Here is a 20,468-nt window from a genome sequence, read left to right as displayed (position 1 = left end):
TAGTCAGCAGCAGCAGAAGTCCTGTGCCTGGACGCTCCAACAGCGGCCAGACACAAGCAGAAGCAGAAGCAGCAGAAGCAGCAGCAGCACCACCTTTTGTTTTTTGGCTGCAGCAGCAGCAATGAAAGTAGGAATCTTTCTTTTTAACCCTGTAAGGGGGTGGTGCACTGTACCCGAAGATACTGCCATATCGGGTCAATGCATAGGGCGACGGAAGCAAGCTTCGAAATCGGCCCCCGTTCTCAAAAATCCATTTAATATATGGTCCCCAGATAGGGGACGTATCAGATATTAAACTGATAAGAACAGATACTACACTTGATCTTAGCCAAAAGGCCGAGAAGCGATAACCGTGAAAGGGGCGGGCCCAACAAGGTGCCCTTCATGGGCACTATCACTGCTTGCTGTCAGGGAGGCTGCCAGACAATTTTCCATGCACACTCTGGGCTGGGGGGCAGTCAACCACCAGTACACACAGCAGAACCTAAACCCATACCATTATTGCTAAGCAGCAAGACAGGGGCCCATTGCACTCCCACGGGGCCTTTTTAAATGCAATCCATAACCCGGATTTGCCAGGAACCCTTCTTACTCCTCCTACTTGCATGTGACACTGGGCTTAGGATCTGCATAGGAAACACACACACAAGCACACACCTACCTTTGTTGCCTGCAGATGCCTCCTTGGCTGTCCCCAAACGGTATCAAACCAACACCCACGGGAAGCTGTAAGCATAGAGGACATGCCTGCACCCCATTGGACTTACCTGTGTGGGTTAAACCCGGGTTATTTGACAACCTATGGCGGTGATGGTTCTGCTCAGGCAGAGCAGTGCTGATGCTCCTCATAAAGCTGTCGCTGCTGTGAAGGTTCTAGGTGACATCACAAATCCCTATGGTTACATACACAACAAAGCTGGGTTGTTGTTGTTTACACTCTGCAAGGCCTGTGGAAGTGAGTGACATCATAGCACTGTAGTTCTGAGGGTTCTAGATGGATGCAACAATCTCCTGTTGCTTCTATGAAGGCCATAATAGACGACATCACCAAACAGCTCCATAGTCACATACACAGCAAAGGAGAGATGTTGTTTACACCTAGTGATGTCAGTGGTATTGAGTGACATCACAGCACAGTGCTAAGGCTCCTGGGCCTGGACACAGCAGCGGCTGCAATATCTCAACGGAGAATACGTTTATATATATGTGTGTGTGTGCGCGTATATATATATATATATATATATATATATATATATATATATATATATATATATATTTCTCCGCCGAAATCACTTTTAAACCCATTTCCACCTTTTTTTCCCTTCTCTTCCTCTTACTTTTTTTTCACGTTTTTTTACGTTTTTCTCCTTTTCGCCTCTTTTCTGGGCGTATTATTCTTCTTTTTCTTCTTTTTTTTCGTCTAATGCATACCCCATCAGTGCAGCAATGCTTATTCAATACCGCCAGCAGATGGAGACACTGGGGGATAATTTTCTAAGGATTTATACTGATTTTTCCTGTCTGAATTTGTCGCACAGAAAGTTGCAGGCCAAATATGTGTGACATTTCTGCGACTTTAGCTTCTAGAGCATTTTTACAACATTATACATAGGTGCTGAATACATAAAAAGCGACTGTTCAGCGACAGACAAGTCGCATCGGCTGAAAGTAGGCCAGAATGTCAGTCCATGTTGGAGCAGGTTTAGATACAGTCTAAAGTATAGATCTCAAAGTCTGTGCACAGAATTTAGCAAGGGCCTCGCACCTTCTGATGCATCAGGTAGGTGCACAATAGCATAGCCTAACCCTCTGTACTTTGGTCTATATTGATGCGGGACATAGACAGCCAGCTGATGACCAATCCATTAGTGCAATGGATGGCTGGAAGCATTTGTCTTTGCCTTTGCAATACCACAGAAGCAATGCATGGTCAATGTACAGCAATGACACACCTGTGTGAACAGCCAGGAGACCCCCCCCCCCCCCCATGTTATGTTACATAGTTACATAGTTAGTACGGTCGAAAAAAGACATATGTCCATCAAGTTCAACCAGGGAATTAAGGGGTAGGGGTGTGGCGCGATATTGGGGAAGGGATGAGATTTTATATTTCTTCATAAGCATTAATCTTATTTTGTCAATTAGGAACATTCAGCACCCACCCGCTATCAAGGCAGCTGCCTATCATGTCATGCCCTACCTGCACAGGTGTGCTGGCTACTCAAATGATCCAATTAAGGAGGCCATTTAGTCAGCAGCAGCAGAAGTCCTGTGCCTGGACGCTCCAACAGCGGCCAGACACAAGCAGAAGCAGAAGCAGCAGAAGCAGCAGCAGCAGCACCACCTTTTGTTTTTTGGCTGCAGCAGCAGCAAGGCCCACAGGGCTGGCTAGCTGGCTAGCCAGCAAGCAGGTAGCAATGAAAGTAGGAATCTTTCTTTTTAACCCTGTAAGGGGGTGGTGCACTGTACCCGAAGATACTGCCATATCGGGTCAATGCATAGGGCGACGGAAGCAAGCTTCGAAATCGGCCCCCGTTCTCAAAAATCCATTTAATATATGGTCCCCAGATAGGGGACGTATCAGATATTAAACTGATAAGAACAGATACTACACTTGATCTTAGCCAAAAGGCCGAGAAGCGATAACCGTGAAAGGGGCGGGCCCAACAAGGTGCCCTTCATGGGCACTATCACTGCTTGCTGTCAGGGAGGCTGCCAGACAATTTTCCATGCACACTCTGGGCTGGGGGGCAGTCAACCACCAGTACACACAGCAGAACCTAAACCCATACCATTATTGCTAAGCAGCAAGACAGGGGCCCATTGCACTCCCACGGGGCCTTTTTAAATGCAATCCATAACCCGGATTTGCCAGGAACCCTTCTTACTCCTCCTACTTGCATGTGACACTGGGCTTAGGATCTGCATAGGAAACACACACACAAGCACACACCTACCTTTGTTGCCTGCAGATGCCTCCTTGGCTGTCCCCAAACGGTATCAAACCAACACCCACGGGAAGCTGTAAGCATAGAGGACATGCCTGCACCCCATTGGACTTACCTGTGTGGGTTAAACCCGGGTTATTTGACAACCTATGGCGGTGATGGTTCTGCTCAGGCAGAGCAGTGCTGATGCTCCTCATAAAGCTGTCGCTGCTGTGAAGGTTCTAGGTGACATCACAAATCCCTATGGTTACATACACAACAAAGCTGGGTTGTTGTTGTTTACACTCTGCAAGGCCTGTGGAAGTGAGTGACATCATAGCACTGTAGTTCTGAGGGTTCTAGATGGATGCAACAATCTCCTGTTGCTTCTATGAAGGCCATAATAGACGACATCACCAAACAGCTCCATAGTCACATACACAGCAAAGGAGAGATGTTGTTTACACCTAGTGATGTCAGTGGTATTGAGTGACATCACAGCACAGTGCTAAGGCTCCTGGGCCTGGACACAGCAGCGGCTGCAATATCTCAACGGAGAATACGTTTATATATATGTGTGTGTGTGCGCGTATATATATATATATATATATATATATATATTTCTCCGCCGAAATCACTTTTAAACCCATTTCCACCTTTTTTTCCCTTCTCTTCCTCTTACTTTTTTTTCAAGTTTTTTTACGTTTTTCTCCTTTTCGCCTCTTTTCTGGGCGTATTATTCTTCTTTTTCTTCTTTTTTTTCGTCTAATGCATACCCCATCAGTGCAGCAATGCTTATTCAATACCGCCAGCAGATGGAGACACCGGGGGATAATTTTCTAAGGATTTATACTGATTTTTCCTGTCTGAATTTGTCGCACAGAAAGTTGCAGGCCAAATATGTGTGACATTTCTGCGACTTTAGCTTCTAGAGCATTTTTACAACATTATACATAGGTGCTGAATACGTAAAAAGCGACTGTTCAGCGACAGACAAGTCGCATCGGCTGAAAGTAGGCCAGAATGTCAGTCCATGTTGGAGCAGGTTTAGATACAGTCTAAAGTATAGATCTCAAAGTCTGTGCACAGAATTTAGCAAGGGCCTCGCACCTTCTGATGCATCAGGTAGGTGCACAATAGCATAGCCTAACCCTCTGTACTTTGGTCTATATTGATGCGGGACATAGACAGCCAGCTGATGACCAATCCATTAGTGCAATGGATGGCTGGAAGCATTTGTCTTTGCCTTTGCAATACCACAGAAGCAATGCATGGTCAATGTACAGCAATGACACACCTGTGTGAACAGCCAGGAGACCCCCCCCCCCCCCCCCATGTTATGTTACATAGTTACATAGTTAGTACGGTCGAAAAAAGACATATGTCCATCAAGTTCAACCAGGGAATTAAGGGGTAGGGGTGTGGCGCGATATTGGGGAAGGGATGAGATTTTATATTTCTTCATAAGCATTAATCTTATTTTGTCAATTAGGAACATTCAGCACCCACCCGCTATCAAGGCAGCTGCCTATCATGTCATGCCCTACCTGCACAGGTGTGCTGGCTACTCAAATGATCCAATTAAGGAGGCCATTTAGTCAGCAGCAGCAGAAGTCCTGTGCCTGGACGCTCCAACAGCGGCCAGACACAAGCAGAAGCAGAAGCAGCAGAAGCAGCAGCAGCAGCACCACCTTTTGTTTTTTGGCTGCAGCAGCAGCAAGGCCCACAGGGCTGGCTAGCTGGCTAGCCAGCAAGCAGGTAGCAATGAAAGTAGGAATCTTTCTTTTTAACCCTGTAAGGGGGTGGTGCACTGTACCCGAAGATACTGCCATATCGGGTCAATGCATAGGGCGACGGAAGCAAGCTTCGAAATCGGCCCCCGTTCTCAAAAATCCATTTAATATATGGTCCCCAGATAGGGGACGTATCAGATATTAAACTGATAAGAACAGATACTACACTTGATCTTAGCCAAAAGGCCGAGAAGCGATAACCGTGAAAGGGGCGGGCCCAACAAGGTGCCCTTCATGGGCACTATCACTGCTTGCTGTCAGGGAGGCTGCCAGACAATTTTCCATGCACACTCTGGGCTGGGGGGCAGTCAACCACCAGTACACACAGCAGAACCTAAACCCATACCATTATTGCTAAGCAGCAAGACAGGGGCCCATTGCACTCCCACGGGGCCTTTTTAAATGCAATCCATAACCCGGATTTGCCAGGAACCCTTCTTACTCCTCCTACTTGCATGTGACACTGGGCTTAGGATCTGCATAGGAAACACACACACAAGCACACACCTACCTTTGTTGCCTGCAGATGCCTCCTTGGCTGTCCCCAAACGGTATCAAACCAACACCCACGGGAAGCTGTAAGCATAGAGGACATGCCTGCACCCCATTGGACTTACCTGTGTGGGTTAAACCCGGGTTATTTGACAACCTATGGCGGTGATGGTTCTGCTCAGGCAGAGCAGTGCTGATGCTCCTCATAAAGCTGTCGCTGCTGTGAAGGTTCTAGGTGACATCACAAATCCCTATGGTTACATACACAACAAAGCTGGGTTGTTGTTGTTTACACTCTGCAAGGCCTGTGGAAGTGAGTGACATCATAGCACTGTAGTTCTGAGGGTTCTAGATGGATGCAACAATCTCCTGTTGCTTCTATGAAGGCCATAATAGACGACATCACCAAACAGCTCCATAGTCACATACACAGCAAAGGAGAGATGTTGTTTACACCTAGTGATGTCAGTGGTATTGAGTGACATCACAGCACAGTGCTAAGGCTCCTGGGCCTGGACACAGCAGCGGCTGCAATATCTCAACGGAGAATACGTTTATATATATGTGTGTGTGTGCGCGTATATATATATATATATATATATATATATATATATATTTCTCCGCCGAAATCACTTTTAAACCCATTTCCACCTTTTTTTCCCTTCTCTTCCTCTTACTTTTTTTTCACGTTTTTTTACGTTTTTCTCCTTTTCGCCTCTTTTCTGGGCGTATTATTCTTCTTTTTCTTCTTTTTTTTCGTCTAATGCATACCCCATCAGTGCAGCAATGCTTATTCAATACCGCCAGCAGATGGAGACACTGGGGGATAATTTTCTAAGGATTTATACTGATTTTTCCTGTCTGAATTTGTCGCACAGAAAGTTGCAGGCCAAATATGTGTGACATTTCTGCGACTTTAGCTTCTAGAGCATTTTTACAACATTATACATAGGTGCTGAATACATAAAAAGCGACTGTTCAGCGACAGACAAGTCGCATCGGCTGAAAGTAGGCCAGAATGTCAGTCCATGTTGGAGCAGGTTTAGATACAGTCTAAAGTATAGATCTCAAAGTCTGTGCACAGAATTTAGCAAGGGCCTCGCACCTTCTGATGCATCAGGTAGGTGCACAATAGCATAGCCTAACCCTCTGTACTTTGGTCTATATTGATGCGGGACATAGACAGCCAGCTGATGACCAATCCATTAGTGCAATGGATGGCTGGAAGCATTTGTCTTTGCCTTTGCAATACCACAGAAGCAATGCATGGTCAATGTACAGCAATGACACACCTGTGTGAACAGCCAGGAGACCCCCCCCCCCCCCCCATGTTATGTTACATAGTTACATAGTTAGTACGGTCGAAAAAAGACATATGTCCATCAAGTTCAACCAGGGAATTAAGGGGTAGGGGTGTGGCGCGATATTGGGGAAGGGATGAGATTTTATATTTCTTCATAAGCATTAATCTTATTTTGTCAATTAGGAACATTCAGCACCCACCCGCTATCAAGGCAGCTGCCTATCATGTCATGCCCTACCTGCACAGGTGTGCTGGCTACTCAAATGATCCAATTAAGGAGGCCATTTAGTCGTCAGCAGCAGCAGAAGTCCTGTGCCTGGACGCTCCAACAGCGGCCAGACACAAGCAGAAGCAGAAGCAGCAGAAGCAGCAGAAGCAGCAGCAGCACCACCTTTTGTTTTTTGGCTGCAGCAGCAGCAAGGCCCACAGGGCTGGCTAGCTGGCTAGCCAGCAAGCAGGTAGCAATGAAAGTAGGAATCTTTCTTTTTAACCCTGTAAGGGGGTGGTGCACTGTACCCGAAGATACTGCCATATCGGGTCAATGCATAGGGCGACGGAAGCAAGCTTCGAAATCGGCCCCCGTTCTCAAAAATCCATTTAATATATGGTCCCCAGATAGGGGACGTATCAGATATTAAACTGATAAGAACAGATACTACACTTGATCTTAGCCAAAAGGCCGAGAAGCGATAACCGTGAAAGGGGCGGGCCCAACAAGGTGCCCTTCATGGGCACTATCACTGCTTGCTGTCAGGGAGGCTGCCAGACAATTTTCCATGCACACTCTGGGCTGGGGGGCAGTCAACCACCAGTACACACAGCAGAACCTAAACCCATACCATTATTGCTAAGCAGCAAGACAGGGGCCCATTGCACTCCCACGGGGCCTTTTTAAATGCAATCCATAACCCGGATTTGCCAGGAACCCTTCTTACTCCTCCTACGTGCATGTGACACTGGGCTTAGGATCTGCATAGGAAACACACACACAAGCACACACCTACCTTTGTTGCCTGCAGATGCCTCCTTGGCTGTCCCCAAACGGTATCAAACCAACACCCACGGGAAGCTGTAAGCATAGAGGACATGCCTGCACCCCATTGGACTTACCTGTGTGGGTTAAACCCGGGTTATTTGACAACCTATGGCGGTGATGGTTCTGCTCAGGCAGAGCAGTGCTGATGCTCCTCATAAAGCTGTCGCTGCTGTGAAGGTTCTAGGTGACATCACAAATCCCTATGGTTACATACACAACAAAGCTGGGTTGTTGTTGTTTACACTCTGCAAGGCCTGTGGAAGTGAGTGACATCATAGCACTGTAGTTCTGAGGGTTCTAGATGGATGCAACAATCTCCTGTTGCTTCTATGAAGGCCATAATAGACGACATCACCAAACAGCTCCATAGTCACATACACAGCAAAGGAGAGATGTTGTTTACACCTAGTGATGTCAGTGGTATTGAGTGACATCACAGCACAGTGCTAAGGCTCCTGGGCCTGGACACAGCAGCGGCTGCAATATCTCAACGGAGAATACGTTTATATATATATGTGTGTGTGTGCGCGTATATATATATATATATATATATATATATATATATATATATATATATTTCTCCGCCGAAATCACTTTTAAACCCATTTCCACCTTTTTTTCCCTTCTCTTCCTCTTACTTTTTTTTCACGTTTTTTTACGTTTTTCTCCTTTTCGCCTCTTTTCTGGGCGTATTATTCTTCTTTTTCTTCTTTTTTTTCGTCTAATGCATACCCCATCAGTGCAGCAATGCTTATTCAATACCGCCAGCAGATGGAGACACTGGGGGATAATTTTCTAAGGATTTATACTGATTTTTCCTGTCTGAATTTGTCGCACAGAAAGTTGCAGGCCAAATATGTGTGACATTTCTGCGACTTTAGCTTCTAGAGCATTTTTACAACATTATACATAGGTGCTGAATACATAAAAAGCGACTGTTCAGCGACAGACAAGTCGCATCGGCTGAAAGTAGGCCAGAATGTCAGTCCATGTTGGAGCAGGTTTAGATACAGTCTAAAGTATAGATCTCAAAGTCTGTGCACAGAATTTAGCAAGGGCCTCGCACCTTCTGATGCATCAGGTAGGTGCACAATAGCATAGCCTAACCCTCTGTACTTTGGTCTATATTGATGCGGGACATAGACAGCCAGCTGATGACCAATCCATTAGTGCAATGGATGGCTGGAAGCATTTGTCTTTGCCTTTGCAATACCACAGAAGCAATGCATGGTCAATGTACAGCAATGACACACCTGTGTGAACAGCCAGGAGACCCCCCCCCCCCCCCCCATGTTATGTTACATAGTTACATAGTTAGTACGGTCGAAAAAAGACATATGTCCATCAAGTTCAACCAGGGAATTAAGGGGTAGGGGTGTGGCGCGATATTGGGGAAGGGATGAGATTTTATATTTCTTCATAAGCATTAATCTTATTTTGTCAATTAGGAACATTCAGCACCCACCCGCTATCAAGGCAGCTGCCTATCATGTCATGCCCTACCTGCACAGGTGTGCTGGATACTCAAATGATCCAATTAAGGAGGCCATTTAGTCAGCAGCAGCAGAAGTCCTGTGCCTGGACGCTCCAACAGCGGCCAGACACAAGCAGAAGCAGAAGCAGCAGAAGCAGCAGCAGCACCACCTTTTGTTTTTTGGCTGCAGCAGCAGCAAGGCCCACAGGGCTGGCTAGCTGGCTAGCCAGCAAGCAGGTAGCAATGAAAGTAGGAATCTTTCTTTTTAACCCTGTAAGGGGGTGGTGCACTGTACCCGAAGATACTGCCATATCGGGTCAATGCATAGGGCGACGGAAGCAAGCTTCGAAATCGGCCCCCGTTCTCAAAAATCCATTTAATATATGGTCCCCAGATAGGGGACGTATCAGATATTAAACTGATAAGAACAGATACTACACTTGATCTTAGCCAAAAGGCCGAGAAGCGATAACCGTGAAAGGGGCGGGCCCAACAAGGTGCCCTTCATGGGCACTATCACTGCTTGCTGTCAGGGAGGCTGCCAGACAATTTTCCATGCACACTCTGGGCTGGGGGGCAGTCAACCACCAGTACACACAGCAGAACCTAAACCCATACCATTATTGCTAAGCAGCAAGACAGGGGCCCATTGCACTCCCACGGGGCCTTTTTAAATGCAATCCATAACCTGGATTTGCCAGGAACCCTTCTTACTCCTCCTACTTGCATGTGACACTGGGCTTAGGATCTGCATAGGAAACACACACACAAGCACACACCTACCTTTGTTGCCTGCAGATGCCTCCTTGGCTGTCCCCAAACGGTATCAAACCAACACCCACGGGAAGCTGTAAGCATAGAGGACATGCCTGCACCCCATTGGACTTACCTGTGTGGGTTAAACCCAGGTTATTTGACAACCTATGGCGGTGATGGTTCTGCTCAGGCAGAGCAGTGCTGATGCTCCTCATAAAGCTGTCGCTGCTGTGAAGGTTCTAGGTGACATCACAAATCCCTATGGTTACATACACAACAAAGCTGGGTTGTTGTTGTTTACACTCTGCAAGGCCTGTGGAAGTGAGTGACATCATAGCACTGTAGTTCTGAGGGTTCTAGATGGATGCAACAATCTCCTGTTGCTTCTATGAAGGCCATAATAGACGACATCACCAAACAGCTCCATAGTCACATACACAGCAAAGGAGAGATGTTGTTTACACCTAGTGATGTCAGTGGTATTGAGTGACATCACAGCACAGTGCTAAGGCTCCTGGGCCTGGACACAGCAGCGGCTGCAATATCTCAACGGAGAATACGTTTCTATATATGTGTGTGTGTGCGCGTATATATATATATATATATATATATATATATATATATATATATTTCTCCGCCGAAATCACTTTTAACCCCATTTCCACCTTTTTTTCCCTTCTCTTCCTCTTACTTTTTTTTCACGTTTTTTTACGTTTTTCTCCTTTTCGCCTCTTTTCTGGGCGTATTATTCTTCTTTTTCTTCTTTTTTTTCGTCTAATGCATACCCCATCAGTGCAGCAATGCTTATTCAATACCGCCAGCAGATGGAGACACTGGGGGATAATTTTCTAAGGATTTATACTGATTTTTCCTGTCTGAATTTGTCGCACAGAAAGTTGCAGGCCAAATATGTGTGACATTTCTGCGACTTTAGCTTCTAGAGCATTTTTACAACATTATACATAGGTGCTGAATACATAAAAAGCGACTGTTCAGCGACAGACAAGTCGCATCGGCTGAAAGTAGGCCAGAATGTCAGTCCATGTTGGAGCAGGTTTAGATACAGTCTAAAGTATAGATCTCAAAGTCTGTGCACAGAATTTAGCAAGGGCCTCGCACCTTCTGATGCATCAGGTAGGTGCACAATAGCATTGCCTAACCCTCTGTACTTTGGTCTATATTGATGCGGGACATAGACAGCCAGCTGATGACCAATCCATTAGTGCAATGGATGGCTGGAAGCATTTGTCTTTGCCTTTGCAATACCACAGAAGCAATGCATGGTCAATGTACAGCAATGACACACCTGTGTGAACAGCCAGGAGACCCCCCCCCCCCCATGTTATGTTACATAGTTACATAGTTAGTACGGTCGAAAAAAGACATATGTCCATCAAGTTCAACCAGGGAATTAAGGGGTAGGGGTGTGGCGCGATATTGGGGAAGGGATGAGATTTTATATTTCTTCATAAGCATTAATCTTATTTTGTCAATTAGGAACATTCAGCACCCACCCGCTATCAAGGCAGCTGCCTATCATGTCATGCCCTACCTGCACAGGTGTGCTGGCTACTCAAATGATCCAATTAAGGAGGCCATTTAGTCAGCAGCAGCAGAAGTCCTGTGCCTGGACGCTCCAACAGCGGCCAGACACAAGCAGAAGCAGAAGCAGCAGAAGCAGCAGCAGCACCACCTTTTGTTTTTTGGCTGCAGCAGCAGCAAGGCCCACAGGGCTGGCTAGCTGGCTAGCCAGCAAGCAGGTAGCAATGAAAGTAGGAATCTTTCTTTTTAACCCTGTAAGGGGGTGGTGCACTGTACCCGAAGATACTGCCATATCGGGTCAATGCATAGGGCGACGGAAGCAAGCTTCGAAATCGGCCCCCGTTCTCAAAAATCCATTTAATATATGGTCCCCAGATAGGGGACGTATCAGATATTAAACTGATAAGAACAGATACTACACTTGATCTTAGCCAAAAGGCCGAGAAGCGATAACCGTGAAAGGGGCGGGCCCAACAAGGTGCCCTTCATGGGCACTATCACTGCTTGCTGTCAGGGAGGCTGCCAGACAATTTTCCATGCACACTCTGGGCTGGGGGGCAGTCAACCACCAGTACACACAGCAGAACCTAAACCCATACCATTATTGCTAAGCAGCAAGATAGGGGCCCATTGCACTCCCACGGGACCTTTTTAAATGCAATCCATAACCCGGATTTGTCAGGAACCCTTATTACTCCTCCTACTTGCATGTGACACTGGGCTTAGGATCTGCATAGGAAACACACACACAAGCACACACCTACCTTTGTTGCCTGCAGATGCCTCCTTGGCTGTCCCCAAACGGTATCAAACCAACACCCACGGGAAGCTGTAAGCATAGAGGACATGCCTGCACCCCATTGGACTTACCTGTGTGGGTTAAACCCGGGTTATTTGACAACCTATGGCGGTGATGGTTCTGCTCAGGCAGAGCAGTGCTGATGCTCCTCATAAAGCTGTCGCTGCTGTGAAGGTTCTAGGTGACATCACAAATCCCTATGGTTACATACACAACAAAGCTGGGTTGTTGTTGTTTACACTCTGCAAGGCCTGTGGAAGTGAGTGACATCATAGCACTGTAGTTCTGAGGGTTCTAGATGGATGCAACAATCTCCTGTTGCTTCTATGAAGGCCATAATAGACGACATCACCAAACAGCTCCATAGTCACATACACAGCAAAGGAGAGATGTTGTTTACACCTAGTGATGTCAGTGGTATTGAGTGACATCACAGCACAGTGCTAAGGCTCCCGGGCCTGGACACAGCAGCGGCTGCAATATCTCAACGGAGAATACGTTTATATATATGTGTGTGTGTGCGCGTATATATATATATATATATATATATATATATATATATATATATTTCTCCGCCGAAATCACTTTTAAACCCATTTCCACCTTTTTTTCCCTTCTCTTCCTCTTACTTTTTTTTCACGTTTTTTTACGTTTTTCTCCTTTTCGCCTCTTTTCTGGGCGTATTATTCTTCTTTTTCTTCTTTTTTTTCGTCTAATGCATACCCCATCAGTGCAGCAATGCTTATTCAATACCGCCAGCAGATGGAGACACTGGGGGATAATTTTCTAAGGATTTATACTGATTTTTCCTGTCTGAATTTGTCGCACAGAAAGTTGCAGGCCAAATATGTGTGACATTTCTGCGACTTTAGCTTCTAGAGCATTTTTACAACATTATACATAGGTGCTGAATACATAAAAAGCGACTGTTCAGCGACAGACAAGTCGCATCGGCTGAAAGTAGGCCAGAATGTCAGTCCATGTTGGAGCAGGTTTAGATACAGTCTAAAGTATAGATCTCAAAGTCTGTGCACAGAATTTAGCAAGGGCCTCGCACCTTCTGATGCATCAGGTAGGTGCACAATAGCATAGCCTAACCCTCTGTACTTTGGTCTATATTGATGCGGGACATAGACAGCCAGCTGATGACCAATCCATTAGTGCAATGGATGGCTGGAAGCATTTGTCTTTGCCTTTGCAATACCACAGAAGCAATGCATGGTCAATGTACAGCAATGACACACCTGTGTGAACAGCCAGGAGACCCCCCCCCCCCCCCATGTTATGTTACATAGTTACATAGTTAGTACGGTCGAAAAAAGACATATGTCCATCAAGTTCAACCAGGGAATTAAGGGGTAGGGGTGTGGCGCGATATTGGGGAAGGGATGAGATTTTATATTTCTTCATAAGCATTAATCTTATTTTGTCAATTAGGAACATTCAGCACCCACCCGCTATCAAGGCAGCTGCCTATCATGTCATGCCCTACCTGCACAGGTGTGCTGGCTACTCAAATGATCCAATTAAGGAGGCCATTTAGTCAGCAGCAGCAGAAGTCCTGTGCCTGGACGCTCCAACAGCGGCCAGACACAAGCAGAAGCAGCAGAAGCAGAAGCAGCAGCAGCACCACCTTTTGTTTTTTGGCTGCAGCAGCAGCAAGGCCCACAGGGCTGGCTAGCTGGCTAGCCAGCAAGCAGGTAGCAATGAAAGTAGGAATCTTTCTTTTTAACCCTGTAAGGGGGTGGTGCACTGTACCCGAAGATACTGCCATATCGGGTCAATGCATAGGGCGACGGAAGCAAGCTTCGAAATCGGCCCCCGTTCTCAAAAATCCATTTAATATATGGTCCCCAGATAGGGGACGTATCAGATATTAAACTGATAAGAACAGATACTACACTTGATCTTAGCCAAAAGGCCGAGAAGCGATAACCGTGAAAGGGGCGGGCCCAACAAGGTGCCCTTCATGGGCACTATCACTGCTTGCTGTCAGGGAGGCTGCCAGACAATTTTCCATGCACACTCTGGGCTGGGGGGCAGTCAACCACCAGTACACACAGCAGAACCTAAACCCATACCATTATTGCTAAGCAGCAAGACAGGGGCCCATTGCACTCCCACGGGGCCTTTTTAAATGCAATCCATAACCCGGATTTGCCAGGAACCCTTCTTACTCCTCCTACTTGCATGTGACACTGGGCTTAGGATCTGCATAGGAAACACACACACAAGCACACACCTACCTTTGTTGCCTGCAGATGCCTCCTTGGCTGTCCCCAAACGGTATCAAACCAACACCCACGGGAAGCTGTAAGCATAGAGGACATGCCTGCACCCCATTGGACTTACCTGTGTGGGTTAAACCCGGGTTATTTGACAACCTATGGCGGTGATGGTTCTGCTCAGGCAGAGCAGTGCTGATGCTCCTCATAAAGCTGTCGCTGCTGTGAAGGTTCTAGGTGACATCACAAATCCCTATGGTTACATACACAACAAAGCTGGGTTGTTGTTGTTTACACTCTGCAAGGCCTGTGGAAGTGAGTGACATCATAGCACTGTAGTTCTGAGGGTTCTAGATGGATGCAACAATCTCCTGTTGCTTCTATGAAGGCCATAATAGACGACATCACCAAACAGCTCCATAGTCACATACACAGCAAAGGAGAGATGTTGTTTACACCTAGTGATGTCAGTGGTATTGAGTGACATCACAGCACAGTGCTAAGGCTCCTGGGCCTGGACACAGCAGCGGCTGCAATATCTCAACGGAGAATACGTTTATATATATGTGTGTGTGTGCGCGTATATATATATATATATATATATATATATATATATATATATATATTTCTCCGCCGAAATCACTTTTAAACCCATTTCCACCTTTTTTTCCCTTCTCTTCCTCTTACTTTTTTTTCACGTTTTTTTACGTTTTTCTCCTTTTCGCCTCTTTTCTGGGCGTATTATTCTTCTTTTTCTTCTGTTTTTTCGTCTAATGCATACCCCATCAGTGCAGCAATGCTTATTCAATACCGCCAGCAGATGGAGACACTGGGGGATAATTTTCTAAGGATTTATACTGATTTTTCCTGTCTGAATTTGTCGCACAGAAAGTTGCAGGCCAAATATGTGTGACATTTCTGCGACTTTAGCTTCTAGAGCATTTTTACAACATTATACATAAGTGCTGAATACATAAAAAGCGACTGTTCAGCGACAGACAAGTCGCATCGGCTGAAAGTAGGCCAGAATGTCAGTCCATGTTGGAGCAGGTTTAGATACAGTCTAAAGTATAGATCTCAAAGTCTGTGCACAGAATTTAGCAAGGGCCTCGCACCTTCTGATGCATCAGGTAGGTGCACAATAGCATAGCCTAACCCTCTGTACTTTGGTCTATATTGATGCGGGACATAGACAGCCAGCTGATGACCAATCCATTAGTGCAATGGATGGCTGGAAGCATTTGTCTTTGCCTTTGCAATACCACAGAAGCAATGCATGGTCAATGTACAGCAATGACACACCTGTGTGAACAGCCAGGAGACCCCCCCCCCCCATGTTATGTTACATAGTTACATAGTTAGTACGGTCGAAAAAAGACATATGTCCATCAAGTTCAACCAGGGAATTAAGGGGTAGGGGTGTGGCGCGTTATTGGGGAAGGGATGAGATTTTATATTTCTTCATAAGCATTAATCTTATTTTGTCAATTAGGAACATTCAGCACCCACCCGCTATCAAGGCAGCTGCCTATCATGTCATGCCCTACCTGCACAGGTGTGCTGGCTACTCAAATGATCCAATTAAGGAGGCCATTTAGTCAGCAGCAGCAGAAGTCCTGTGCCTGGACGCTCCAACAGCGGCCAGACACAAGCAGAAGCAGAAGCAGCAGAAGCAGCAGCAGCACCACCTTTTGTTTTTTGGCTGCAGCAGCAGCAAGGCCCACAGGGCTGGCTAGCTGGCTAGCCAGCAAGCAGGTAGCAATGAAAGTAGGAATCTTTCTTTTTAACCCTGTAAGGGGGTGGTGCACTGTACCCGAAGATACTGCCATATCGGGTCAATGCATAGGGCGACGGAAGCAAGCTTCGAAATCGGCCCCCTTTCTCAAAAATCCATTTAATATATGGTCCCCAGATAGGGGACGTATCAGATATTAAACTGATAAGAACAGATACTACACTTGATCTTAGCCAAAAGGCCGAGAAGCGATAACCGTGAAAGGGGCGGGCCCAACAAGGTGCCCTTCATGGGCACTATCACTGCTTGCTGTCAGGGAGGCTGCCAGACAATTTTCCATGCACACTCTGGGCTGGGGGGCAGTCAACCACCAGTACACACAGCAGAACCTAAACCCATACCATTATTGCTAAGCAGCAAGACAGGGGCCCATTGCACTCCCACGGGGCCTTTTTAAATGCAATCCATAACCCGGATTTGCCAGGAACCCTTCTTACTCCTCCTACTTGCATGTGACACTGGGCTTAGGATCTGCATAGGAAACACACACACAAGCACACACCTACCTTTGTTGCCTGCAGATGCCTCCTTGGCTGTCCCCAAACGGTATCAAACCAACACCCACGGGAAGCTGTAAGCATAGAGGACATGCCTGCACCCCATTGGACTTACCTGTGTGGGTTAAACCCGGGTTATTTGACAACCTATGGCGGTGATGGTTCTGCTCAGGCAGAGCAGTGCTGATGCTCCTCATAAAGCTGTCGCTGCTGTGAAGGTTCTAGGTGACATCACAAATCCCTATGGTTACATACACAACAAAGCTGGGTTGTTGTTGTTTACACTCTGCAAGGCCTGTGGAAGTGAGTGACATCATAGCACTGTAGTTCTGAGGGTTCTAGATGGATGCAACAATCTCCTGTTGCTTCTATGAAGGCCATAATAGACGACATCACCAAACAGCTCCATAGTCACATACACAGCAAAGGAGAGATGTTGTTTACACCTAGTGATGTCAGTGGTATTGAGTGACATCACAGCACAGTGCTAAGGCTCCTGGGCCTGGACACAGCAGCGGCTGCAATATCTCAACGGAGAATACGTTTATATATATGTGTGTGTGTGCGCGTATATATATATATATATATATATATATATATATATATATATATTTCTCCGCCGAAATCACTTTTAAACCCATTTCCACCTTTTTTTCCCTTCTCTTCCTCTTACTTTTTTTTCACGTTTTTTTACGTTTTTCTCCTTTTCGCCTCTTTTCTGGGCGTATTATTCTTCTTTTTCTTCTTTTTTTTCGTCTAATGTATACCCCATCAGTGCAGCAATGCTTATTCAATACCGCCAGCAGATGGAGACACTGGGGGATAATTTTCTAAGGATTTATACTGATTTTTCCTGTCTGAATTTGTCGCACAGAAAGTTGCAGGCCAAATATGTGTGACATTTCTGCGACTTTAGCTTCTAGAGCATTTTTACAACATTATACATAGGTGCTGAATACATAAAAAGCGACTGTTCAGCGACAGACAAGTCGCATCGGCTGAAAGTAGGCCAGAATGTCAGTCCATGTTGGAGCAGGTTTAGATACAGTCTAAAGTATAGATCTCAAAGTCTGTGCACAGAATTTAGCAAGGGCCTCGCACCTTCTGATGCATCAGGTAGGTGCACAATAGCATAGCCTAACCCTCTGTACTTTGGTCTATATTGATGCGGGACATAGACAGCCAGCTGATGACCAATCCATTAGTGCAATGGATGGCTGGAAGCATTTGTCTTTGCCTTTGCAATACCACAGAAGCAATGCATGGTCAATGTACAGCAATGACACACCTGTGTGAACAGCCAGGAGACCCCCCCCCCCCCATGTTATGTTACATAGTTACATAGTTAGTACGGTCGAAAAAAGACATATGTCCATCAAGTTCAACCAGGGAATTAAGGGGTAGGGGTGTGGCGCGATATTGGGGAAGGGATGAGATTTTATATTTCTTCATAAGCATTAATCTTATTTTGTCAATTAGGAACATTCAGCACCCACCCGCTATCAAGGCAGCTGCCTATCATGTCATGCCCTACCTGCACAGGTGTGCTGGCTACTCAAATGATCCAATTAAGGAGGCCATTTAGTCAGCAGCAGCAGAAGTCCTGTGCCTGGACGCTCCAACAGCGGCCAGACACAAGCAGAAGCAGAAGCAGCAGAAGCAGCAGCAGCACCACCTTTTGTTTTTTGGCTGCAGCAGCAGCAAGGCCCACAGGGCTGGCTAGCTGGCTAGCCAGCAAGCAGGTAGCAATGAAAGTAGGAATCTTTCTTTTTAACCCTGTAAGGGGGTGGTGCACTGTACCCGAAGATACTGCCATATCGGGTCAATGCATAGGGCGACGGAAGCAAGCTTCGAAATCGGCCCCCGTTCTCAAAAATCCATTTAATATATGGTCCCCAGATAGGGGACGTATCAGATATTAAACTGATAAGAACAGATACTACACTTGATCTTAGCCAAAAGGCCGAGAAGCGATAACCGTGAAAGGGGCGGGCCCAACAAGGTGCCCTTCATGGGCACTATCACTGCTTGCTGTCAGGGAGGCTGCCAGACAATTTTCCATGCACACTCTGGGCTGGGGGGCAGTCAACCACCAGTACACACAGCAGAACCTAAACCCATACCATTATTGCTAAGCAGCAAGACAGGGGCCCATTGCACTCCCACGGGGCCTTTTTAAATGCAATCCATAACCCGGATTTGCCAGGAACCCTTCTTACTCCTCCTACTTGCATGTGACACTGGGCTTAGGATCTGCATAGGAAACACACACACAAGCACACACCTACCTTTGTTGCCTGCAGATGCCTCCTTGGCTGTCCCCAAACGGTATCAAACCAACACCCACGGGAAGCTGTAAGCATAGAGGACATGCCTGCACCCCATTGGACTTACCTGTGTGGGTTAAACCCGGGTTATTTGACAACCTATGGCGGTGATGGTTCTGCTCAGGCAGAGCAGTGCTGATGCTCCTCATAAAGCTGTCGCTGCTGTGAAGGTTCTAGGTGACATCACAAATCCCTATGGTTACATACACAACAAAGCTGGGTTGTTGTTGTTTACACTCTGCAAGGCCTGTGGAAGTGAGTGACATCATAGCACTGTAGTTCTGAGGGTTCTAGATGGATGCAACAATCTCCTGTTGCTTCTATGAAGGCCATAATAGACGACATCACCAAACAGCTCCATAGTCACATACACAGCAAAGGAGAGATGTTGTTTACACCTAGTGATGTCAGTGGTATTGAGTGACATCACAGCACAGTGCTAAGGCTCCTGGGCCTGGACACAGCAGCGGCTGCAATATCTCAACGGAGAATACGTTTATATATATGTGTGTGTGTGCGCGTATATATATATATATATATATATATATATATATATATATTTCTCCGCCGAAATCACTTTTAAACCCATTTCCACCTTTTTTTCCCTTCTCTTCCTCTTACTTTTTTTTCACGTTTTTTTACGTTTTTCTCCTTTTCGCCTCTTTTCTGGGCGTATTATTCTTCTTTTTCTTCTTTTTTTTCGTCTAATGTATACCCCATCAGTGCAGCAATGCTTATTCAATACCGCCAGCAGATGGAGACACTGGGGGATAATTTTCTAAGGATTTATACTGATTTTTCCTGTCTGAATTTGTCGCACAGAAAGTTGCAGGCCAAATATGTGTGACATTTCTGCGACTTTAGCTTCTAGAGCATTTTTACAACATTATACATAGGTGCTGAATACATAAAAAGCGACTGTTCAGCGACAGACAAGTCGCATCGGCTGAAAGTAGGCCAGAATGTCAGTCCATGTTGGAGCAGGTTTAGATACAGTCTAAAGTATAGATCTCAAAGTCTGTGCACAGAATTTAGCAAGGGCCTCGCACCTTCTGATGCATCAGGTAGGTGCACAATAGCATAGCCTAACCCTCTGTACTTTGGTCTATATTGATGCGGGACATAGACAGCCAGCTGATGACCAATCCATTAGTGCAATGGATGGCTGGAAGCATTTGTCTTTGCCTTTGCAATACCACAGAAGCAATGCATGGTCAATGTACAGCAATGACACACCTGTGTGAACAGCCAGGAGACCCCCCCCCCCCCATGTTATGTTACATAGTTACATAGTTAGTACGGTCGAAAAAAGACATATGTCCATCAAGTTCAACCAGGGAATTAAGGGGTAGGGGTGTGGCGCGATATTGGGGAAGGGATGAGATTTTATATTTCTTCATAAGCATTAATCTTATTTTGTCAATTAGGAACATTCAGCACCCACCCGCTATCAAGGCAGCTGCCTATCATGTCATGCCCTACCTGCACAGGTGTGCTGGCTA

At 46.1% G+C, this 20,468-nt stretch overlaps 9 non-coding genes across 9 annotated transcripts; all 9 read right to left on the bottom strand.

The window, feature by feature from the left end:
* Positions 1-157: 157 nt before the first annotated feature.
* On the bottom strand, positions 158-348 carry LOC130343997 (U2 spliceosomal RNA). Its single transcript, XR_008883115.1, has one exon. It is a non-coding gene; the product is annotated as a U2 spliceosomal RNA (small nuclear RNA).
* A 2,105-nt stretch (positions 349-2,453) lies between these two features.
* Positions 2,454-2,644, bottom strand: LOC130343995 (U2 spliceosomal RNA). The gene has a single exon (XR_008883114.1). It is a non-coding gene; the product is annotated as a U2 spliceosomal RNA (small nuclear RNA).
* Positions 2,645-4,727: 2,083 nt separating this feature from the next.
* On the bottom strand, positions 4,728-4,918 carry LOC130343994 (U2 spliceosomal RNA). The gene has a single exon (XR_008883113.1). It is a non-coding gene; the product is annotated as a U2 spliceosomal RNA (small nuclear RNA).
* A 2,097-nt stretch (positions 4,919-7,015) lies between these two features.
* LOC130343993 (U2 spliceosomal RNA) lies at positions 7,016-7,206 on the bottom strand. Its single transcript, XR_008883112.1, has one exon. It is a non-coding gene; the product is annotated as a U2 spliceosomal RNA (small nuclear RNA).
* Positions 7,207-9,304: 2,098 nt separating this feature from the next.
* LOC130343992 (U2 spliceosomal RNA) lies at positions 9,305-9,495 on the bottom strand. Its single transcript, XR_008883111.1, has one exon. It is a non-coding gene; the product is annotated as a U2 spliceosomal RNA (small nuclear RNA).
* A 2,088-nt stretch (positions 9,496-11,583) lies between these two features.
* On the bottom strand, positions 11,584-11,774 carry LOC130343991 (U2 spliceosomal RNA). Its single transcript, XR_008883110.1, has one exon. It is a non-coding gene; the product is annotated as a U2 spliceosomal RNA (small nuclear RNA).
* A 2,090-nt stretch (positions 11,775-13,864) lies between these two features.
* On the bottom strand, positions 13,865-14,055 carry LOC130343990 (U2 spliceosomal RNA). Its single transcript, XR_008883109.1, has one exon. It is a non-coding gene; the product is annotated as a U2 spliceosomal RNA (small nuclear RNA).
* A 2,089-nt stretch (positions 14,056-16,144) lies between these two features.
* On the bottom strand, positions 16,145-16,335 carry LOC130343939 (U2 spliceosomal RNA). The gene has a single exon (XR_008883070.1). It is a non-coding gene; the product is annotated as a U2 spliceosomal RNA (small nuclear RNA).
* Positions 16,336-18,423: 2,088 nt separating this feature from the next.
* Positions 18,424-18,614, bottom strand: LOC130343988 (U2 spliceosomal RNA). Its single transcript, XR_008883107.1, has one exon. It is a non-coding gene; the product is annotated as a U2 spliceosomal RNA (small nuclear RNA).
* Positions 18,615-20,468: the final 1,854 nt, after the last annotated feature.

The sequence above is a fragment of the Hyla sarda genome, unplaced genomic scaffold (genome assembly GCF_029499605.1).
Source record: "Hyla sarda isolate aHylSar1 unplaced genomic scaffold, aHylSar1.hap1 scaffold_698, whole genome shotgun sequence".
NCBI lineage: Eukaryota > Metazoa > Chordata > Amphibia > Anura > Hylidae > Hyla > Hyla sarda.
Note: the sequence above shows the minus strand (reverse complement) of the source record. Positions and strands in the feature narration are given on the sequence as shown.